Genomic DNA, 7,032 nt, shown 5'->3' with positions numbered 1-7,032 from the left:
AGGGGGTAGAACCGGGCAGTGCGGGGTTCCCGGACTATGAGGTTGGAAGCTGTGGGTGGGAGATCTCCTGAGGTGATGAGGTTCTGTATGGTCTGGGAGATGATGGTTTGGTGATGGGGGCTCATGGTCAAGGGGGCAGTAGTAAGAGGTATCCTCGAGTTGGCGTTTGGCTTCAGCAGTGTAGAGGTCAGTGCGCCAGACTACCACTGTGGGCGGAGGAGACGAAAGAATTGTTCGACGTCACGGCGTGTATTAAATTCATTGATGCGTGGACGGAGGGGGATGAAGGTGGCATTTGGTATGCTTTCCTTTATTGGTCAGAGCATTGAGTATAGGAGTTGGGAAGTAATGTTGCAGCAGTACAGGATATTGGTTAGGCCAGTGTTGGAAAATGGCATGCAATTCTGGGCTCCTTCCTATTGGAAGGATGTTGTGAAACTTGAAGGGTTCAGAAAAGATTTAAGGATGTTGCCAGGGTTGGAGGATTTGAGCTATAAGGAGAGGCTGAACAGATTGTTTTCCCTGCAGCATCGGAGGCTGAGCGGTGACTTTAGAGGTTTATAAAATCATGAGGGGCATGAATAGGATAAACAGACAAGGTCCTTTCCCTTGGGTGGGAAAGTCCAGAACTAGCGGGCACAGGTTTAGGATGAGAGGGGAAAGATATAGAAGGGACCTAAGGGGCAACGTTTTCATGCAGAGAGTGGTGCGTGTACGGAATGAGCTGCCAGAAGTAGTAGTGGAGGCTGGTACAATTGCAGCATTTAAAAAGGCATTTGGATGGTTATATGCATAGGAAGGGTTTAAGAGGGATATGGGGCGAGTGCTGACAAATGGGACTACATTAGGTTAGGATATCTGGTCGGCTTTAACGTGTTGGACTTAAGTGTCTGCTTCCGAGCTGCACATCTCTATGACTAATTATTTTAAACAGAATTTTTGATGTGCATTCGGCTGTTGCCCAAAAGGCTCAATAGTTTTATTGAGATGTTTTTCTGAGAATTCATGTATCATAAACACCATGAAATTATTCAGGATTAATAGACAGGGCATGAATTGCAACTTTCTGCAATTAACATTAAGCAATTAGTGAGTTTTGAGAAGATATGTAGCTCAGATTGAGGTTCTGGATGTAGGTTTGTTCGCTAAGCTGGAAGATTCATTTTCAGACGTTTCATTACCATACTAGGTAACATCTTCAGTGAGCCTCCAGATGAAGCACTGGTGGTGTAGCCCACTTTCTATTTATGCGTTTGGGTTCCCTTGGGTAGTTGATATCATTTCCCGTTCTTTTTCAGGGGGTGGTAAATGGGAACACGTACTCCGGGTTGGTAAATGGCACCATTCCACAGACCTCTTGACATCATGGTTGACCACAAACACACCACACTAAAACAGCAGCAAATGAATTTGAAAGACCCTATACAGACAACAAGCCAAACTAATGTAATTTACAAAATACCTTACAAGAACTGTAACGAACACCACATTGGACAAACAGGCAGAAAACTAGCCATCAGGATACAGGAACATCAACTATCCAAAAAGAGACATGGTCCACTCTCACTAGTATCCTTACATACAGATGAGGAAGGACACAACATCGACTGGGACAACACATCCATCCTAGGATGAGCCAAACAAACAGAGACAAAAATTCCTAGAAGCATGGCGTTCCAACCGGAAATCTAAACAACAGTGACTTGAATCCCATTTACCAGCCCCTGAGAATGAACAGGAAACTGAGAATGAACAGGAAATGACATCAACCACCCAAAGAAGCCCAAACATATAAACAGAAAGTGGGCTACACCATCAGTGCTTCATCCAGAGGCTCACTGAAGATGAAGAGCTTTTGCCTGAAATGTCGATTTTCCTGTTCCTCAGATGCTGCCTGACCTGCTGCGCTTTTCCAGCACCATTCTAATCTTCATTGATGTTAGCTAGTATGGTGACAAAACGTATGAAAACCAACCTTCCAGCTCAGCGAGCAAAACTACATCTAGAGAAGCAATTAATCAGCACAATTTTGCACAAACATAGAACAAATTAAGATTGTGTCAGTAAGTCATAGAGAGAGTCAGAGACTTTATAGCTCATGTTGAGGTCCTGGATGTTAGCTTGCTTTCTGAGGTGGAAGTTTGTTTTCAGATGTTTCATCATATTAAGTAACATCAGTGAGCCTCCAATGAAGTGCTGGTGTTATCTCCTGCTTTCTATTTAGGTGTTTAGGTTTCCGTGAGTTGGTGATGTCATTTCCTGTTCTTGTTCTCAAAGTAGTAGATGGGGTCAAATCAGTGTGTTTGTTGGTAAGAGTTCCAGTTGGAATGCCATGCTTCTAGGAATTCACGTGTGTGTTTGTTTGGCTTGTCCTAGGATGGATGTGGTGCCCTTTCTCATCCTTATGCAAGGATACTAGTGAGAGAGTGGGTCATATCTTTTTGTGGCTAGTTGATGTTCATATATTCTGGTGGCTAGCTTTCTGCCCATTTGTCCAATGCAGTGTTTGTTACAAAGTATTTTGTAAATTATATTTGTTTTGCTTGCTGTCCGTGTAGGGTCTTTCAAGTTCATTAGCTGATGTTGTAGTGTGTTGGTGGGTTTGTGAGCTACCATGATGCTAAGAGGTCAGAGTAGTCTGGCAGTCATTTCTAAGATGTCTTGGATGTAGATAAGAGTGGCCAGGGTTTCGGGGTGCATTTTGACGGTTCGGTTTTGTTGATGAGAAAAAAAAAAAATCGATGGACTGTGTTCATTTGGTACCCGTTCTTTTCAAATACGCTGTATAGATTTTCTTCTGCTCTTTGTAGTTTCTCTGTGCTGCAGTGTGTGGTAGCCAGTTGAAATAATGTTCTAATGCAGCTTTGTTTCACACAAATAGACTGCAGGACATAACACCAGTGCTTCACTGGAGGTTCACTGATGACGACGTTACCTAGTATGGTAATGAAACGCTTGAAAACAAACCTTCCAGCTCAGTGAGTAAACTTACAACCAGAGTCAGAGACTTTTTACAGCATGGAAAGAGGTCCTTCGACCAATTGTGTCCATGTCAGTTAAATATCTAACTATGCTAATCTCATTTTCAAGCACTTGGTCTGTAGCCTTGTATGCTATGGCATTTCAAGGGTCATCAAAAATCATATCACTTTTGCTTCCGATATTCCACAAATGTCAGATTAGGATTACTGTTGAGTACCAGTCCACGTAGACTATCAGACTTTCACAGAATTTGAAAAATATTAAATTAAGGCAGGGTTCAATTTTAACAGGGACCATTTTTCAAATAGGAGAGAAGAGGTCCAAAACACTGTCTTAAGCTAAACACCGGTTTCTTCTCCTGCTCCTATCAGAAAACCAGCAGATCTAGTAGTAAAACTACATGGTCTGTAAACTGTAATTTGATTGTTTATTACATTATATGGTGTAGTTAAAACAAATTCAAATGACTAATTGCCACAAAGAAGTGAATGCAGGAATGAGGCCAATCACCCCAACTATTTCAGAGAAATCAGATCCTGCTTCAGTGTCAATCTTGACTAGTGGCATTAGTGTGCTATGGGCATAAGCCCCCATGTTTATGAGTGATGCTTTAGTGTAATACTGAAAAAGCAATACAGGGTCAGAGGAGACATTTCCTGAATGAGATGTTAAACAGACACCCTGCTTTCACTCTCCCCTTAGTCGATGGAAAAGATCTCAACACCCTACTCAAACTAGAAAGTGCTACTGGTACCCTGGTGAACACATTTCTTATCCAACATTATGGACAGAAGATTTGGTGTTTTATTTCATTGCTGCTAGCCACGTACAATTAGCTGTCACGTTTCCTCAATTCTCCTTAAAACTAAAGCACATCTGTTGACACGAGGTTATGAAAGGTGCTGTTTCCTCTCTTTTTTACTACAATACAGGAGAAAACTAGCAGCTTCCTGAAGAAATATTATTCCATACCAGCTAAAATTTAAATATTTTATTCACTGAGCAAATATTTAGACATATTGACAATATTTTCCAGACTCCAATACTGGAAGTTATGTTCAAAATATACTGAATAATCAAGTAAATCTCAATTGTATGATGACATTCATTCACAATAAATTCAGCAACTGATTTACTATATCTGAGAGAAAAAGCCAAAGACAAGTTTTTCAAAGTTCTGCTTAACTTCCTGATGCATTTCATGACAGTACGTTGTATAACCTTTTTTTTACAAAAACTTGAACAAGTTGAACATATGCTTTGCTACAGTTAACTCAGTTACAAAGACACTAATTTCAATTTTAGTTTAATGATAATTTCAAATATGAATGCTTAGTTAGAATTTAGTCATTAGTGCATAAAGCCAAATTTCAAACCACAGATTTCTCAGTAGCAATCTTACCTAAACTATAGAGTCACAGAATCAGACAGCATGGACAGACCCTTCAGTCCAAGCAGACCATGACAACCATGTTCTCAAACTAAACTAGCCCCACCTGCTTGCAGTTGGCCCACATCCCTTCAACCCTTTCCTACTCACGTAGCACCCAGTACTGATCCCTTAGAACACCGCTCATCACAGACCTCTCGTCCAAAAATCAGCCCTCCACCACCATCCTCTGCCAGCTACCGTAAAGCCAATTTTGAATCCCATTAGCAAGCTCACCCTGAATCCCATGTGATCTAACTTTACTAATTAGCATACCATGCAGAACCTTATCAAAGGCTTTACTAAAGTCAAAGTAAACATCCAGGAGAAAGATATAAATAGAAAGCAGGAGACAACAGCTTCGCTTCACTTGGAGGTCACCACTGATGTTACCTAGCCAGGTAATGAAACGTCTGGATATCAAACCTACAGCTCAGCGAGCAAACCCTACCCCTCAAAAGTAACAATATCTACTGCTCTGCCCTCATTCTTAAATGCTCAGTCTCAACAGACTAAAGGACATTAAATTAAAATGGCAAAACATGAATAATCAGCAAATGAAGTGCGCTAGGTGTATTGCAGCCAACACATTTTAAGATAAAAATCACAACACTAGGTTATAGTCCAACAGGCTTACCTCAAAGGAGCAGCGTTCCAAAAGCTAGTGCTTCCAAATAAACCTGTTGGACTAAAACCTGGTTATATGAGATTGTTAAACTTTGTACACCCCAGTCCAACACCAACACCTCCAAAATCATGAACACATTCGAAGGTTGACAGGAAATTGATAAAGCATTTAAAACATAGCATTCCCTTTCTCAGAGAAACAGACACCACTCCAGGCTAGTCAGATACAAAAAAATATTTTTAATGACCCAACTGTGTCAAAGAAATAAACTGGATCCTAGTTAAAATTAAGATTATTCTCAAGTCTCTTTCTTCAGCTTGGGAAAAATGACAACAGTGAAATCCAATGACTTTGAAATCTGTTCAGGTTCATTCCATCTAAAGAAATTCATCATACAACCAAAACATTGATAATGAGACAGTTTTAGTCATCTACTTCACCACAAATAGATATCAGAAAAAGGAAAGGCTAGTAACACCGTGACTATACAATTTTGTTTTAAATCAACTTGTTAAAGAGAAGTTGTTACATATCTCTGGGAACAGATGGGATGTGAACCAGGGTCTCTTAGCTCTGGAGCTAGGGACATTAACACTACACAAGAGCCCTCAGGTTCAGATACCACCTGGCACACAACTGGAAGGTAGGACTGACATATAAAAAGTATACTTAGAATTACAGCATTGGGCAGCATTTTGCACACAACCACCGACAGACTTAAATTCATACAGCGCCACTGATAACATCAGGAGATCCAAATGCACTTTTGAAATCCAAAGGCTGTTGTAATGCAGGATTTACAGCTATCAATTTGCACACAGAAAGCTCCTACAGTCAGAGAGAACAGAGTGACACCGCTGTTGAGTGATGGCGAGTCAGGAACAAAAGGGATAGTTTAAACGGGGGGAGGGGAGGAGAACGAAAGCTACTTAGAAAATGAAAAAACAGAAATACATTAAACAAATCTTCAAGAATAATGTTTGACCCTTTGTAGAACAAAAAGCATACGTTTCCAGCTGACACAAGGAGAGCGGAGGGAGATGAAAGGGACCTCAAGTAAGATCAAAGATCTTCCCTTTCACTCCCCTAAAATATCGGGGAGGTCGAAAGGGAACTGATATCCTGGAAATCGTAAATCCAGAGTTTCCAACACATTTTAAAATCATGCACAGATTTTATGCGCAACGTTATTGCATTAAAAAGCTCCCCTTTGTTGGAGATCATGAATAAAGACTCGGGGGGGCGGGTGAGAATTTGTCGCACTTACCTTAACTCCACCGCAAACACCTCGCCTTCAGAAACATCTCAACCCGCAACGCACCATAGAAAGACAGAGACAGACAGAGAGCAAGAAATACAGATAAAAGGACGGGGGAGGGGAGGGGAGGGAGAGAAACGGCACCAGCCAGAAGCTCAGGTCCAACTGTCACCGACCGAGCAGCGAGGGAGGGAGGGCAACACCCGACAAACGGCCGCCTCCGGCCACACGGAGCCCGACACCGTCCTCTAACGGGAAAGACAGCAGCCCCCGCGCCGTTGGCCGGACAGTTAATGGTGATCGCGCAGCACTTGGTGGACGGAGACGGTGATGAAGGGGGGGGGGGGGGGAGAGAGAGAGGGAGGACTGGGGCGGGGAAGAGAGGCGAGGGTTGTGGGTGGGGGAGGAGGGACATCCGACACTGCCGCCTGGAACTCCATGGCGACTGAGTGATTGATAGCGGCTCCCGACCAATGGCGAGGCGCCCTCGCGCTCGACAACTGGAGTGCCAATGGGAGCCGGACAAGGTGGGGGTGTGGGCGTGGCTGGATGAGCAGCAGCTGGTGAGTCATCCCAGTTAGCTGCTCCCCAGCTTTGTGCACATTTCCAGTCTGTACCGTCTGCAACCTCATCTACTCCAAGGTGGGATTGCAGGAGGGTCACGCACATTGTGCAGCGCCTGCAAAAATCTGGAAGTACCGGTGGTGGTGTGCTTTTTTTTTGAAAAAAAAAATT

General features: G+C 42.7%; 1 protein-coding gene across 3 annotated transcripts in view; it reads right to left on the bottom strand.

Moving 5' to 3' along the window:
• The window catches only part of socs5a (suppressor of cytokine signaling 5a), a 64,075-nt gene extending 57,380 nt beyond the window's left edge, over positions 1 to 6,695 (bottom strand). The window contains exon 1 of one of the 3 annotated variants that reach the window (XM_043695671.1): positions 6,307 to 6,695. The gene's annotated coding sequence lies outside the window, so the exon portion shown is untranslated. The remainder of the gene's footprint in view (positions 1 to 6,306) is intronic. The other 2 variants (XM_043695673.1, XM_043695672.1) reach the window with 2 other exon arrangements.
• Positions 6,696 to 7,032: the final 337 nt, after the last annotated feature.

This window comes from Chiloscyllium plagiosum, chromosome 9 (genome assembly GCF_004010195.1).
Source record: "Chiloscyllium plagiosum isolate BGI_BamShark_2017 chromosome 9, ASM401019v2, whole genome shotgun sequence".
In the NCBI taxonomy this organism is placed as follows: domain Eukaryota; kingdom Metazoa; phylum Chordata; class Chondrichthyes; order Orectolobiformes; family Hemiscylliidae; genus Chiloscyllium; species Chiloscyllium plagiosum.
Note: the sequence above shows the minus strand (reverse complement) of the source record. Positions and strands in the feature narration are given on the sequence as shown.